This window comes from Zingiber officinale, chromosome 8A (assembly GCF_018446385.1).
Source record: "Zingiber officinale cultivar Zhangliang chromosome 8A, Zo_v1.1, whole genome shotgun sequence".
In the NCBI taxonomy this organism is placed as follows: domain Eukaryota; kingdom Viridiplantae; phylum Streptophyta; class Magnoliopsida; order Zingiberales; family Zingiberaceae; genus Zingiber; species Zingiber officinale.
This window is the reverse complement of record NC_056000.1, coordinates 60,764,682-60,766,145: the sequence shown is the minus strand read 5'-3', so window position 1 is coordinate 60,766,145 and position 1,464 is coordinate 60,764,682. Positions and strand designations below refer to the sequence as shown.

General features: G+C 45.6%; 1 long non-coding RNA gene across 1 annotated transcript; it reads right to left on the bottom strand.

The window, feature by feature from the left end:
- Nucleotides 1–375: 375 nt before the first annotated feature.
- On the bottom strand, nucleotides 376–989 carry LOC122011764. Its single transcript, XR_006120029.1, has 3 exons — nucleotides 917–989; nucleotides 608–827; nucleotides 376–434 (listed from the first exon to the last, which is right to left on the bottom strand). It is a non-coding gene; the product is annotated as an uncharacterized LOC122011764 (long non-coding RNA).
- Nucleotides 990–1,464: the final 475 nt, after the last annotated feature.

Sequence of the window (1,464 nt, the reverse complement as noted above, 5' to 3'; positions counted from 1 at the left end):
TGGCAATGTGCTCGACAATAATGGAGCAATCTATCGCACAGCATGCGATCATGCAAATGGTGCATGTCACTAAACATGGTAATATACTAAACCAACCTCTGGACATATAATAATAGGCACCATAATGAATAGGTCATATCAAGACATACTGATCAATAAGGTATCAAACCTAGGTCCTGAACATGTGAAACATGGTTATATCACTACCCATGAGCATGATAGATCGGGTACATGATCAATACGAGATGCAATCAAACAATCAATCAAACAGGTAACATGTATTGGGCAGTGATTAACCGAAACAAATAGGAAACACAATTAATGCAACATATTATTTTCATTACTAAGCATATCAAAGACAATAAGTCAAAAGTACCCGCCTCCGATAAGAAAAGTCCAATCCGACTCCGAGATACTCGTCTCGTGTCAAAATCCTGTGTCACAATATTTAATTTAGTTAATTCTATCATGCCTTCATTAACTAAACCAAATCATAATTTCATTAATCAATTAGAGTTAAACTCATTAACCCTAACCCTTTTCACAACTACAATGGATTAGGTATCTCCAATTATCTACAACGAAAAATCAAATTCCTCCACAATACCTCAACCACCGTTGCTGTTGCTGCTGAAGCAAGGGCTACTGGATGGGGTTGCTGCTGGAAGTCTTGAACAAACTAAAGCACACTTTACAAGTCGGACACTTCACTCTAAAATCACCACTCTGCTGTAAAGAAGAGAGTGGCACCGGTAATGGTGCACTAGGGCACAGCAGCAACACAGGGAAAAGAAATCTCCACCGACTGGTCCAAGCAAGGTCAAGCACTGAGATCACTAACATAGATCAAGCCATAATCAAAATTCCACATCACACAATACTACTCAAATTTCACCAATTAAGGTATAACACTCACCTCCCAGATCACTGCTAGGGCACTAGAGGTGTGACCACAGTGAAGAAGGTGTGGAGGCAGTGGCACGCAGAGGTAGTGGCGCAGAGATGAAGAAGTCGGCGTCGGCACGGTGCAGATGTGGAGCGGTCGTGAACACAAGGAGGAGAGCCGGCTCTCAGCGGTGTGCGGCGGTGGAGAGGCCGAACACAGAGAAGAATCGGCGCGTTGCCGTGAACCCAACCCTCTAGGGCACGCGAGTTCGACGGCTGGCGGCAGGAACTCAGGCTGCCGGCGGTTGAAAGAATTCGGCTAGGGCAGAAAAGAGGCCGAGAGCGAGGGTGTCCGGCGATGACTCGTCGGACCAAGGCGGTCGGGCGGCGGTGCTAGGGCTCCGGCAAGGAACCGGCTGCCGGCGTTCAGGAAGAAGAAACCGCCGGCGTCGGGCGCAAGAGAAGAAGAGAGGAACGGATTAGGGCTCGGCACAGTAACGAGGGAAACAAATATATATAAATAAGGAAAAGAAAAGGAAAAAGGAAAAGAAAAAAAATAAAACTTTTCCTTATTAAAAC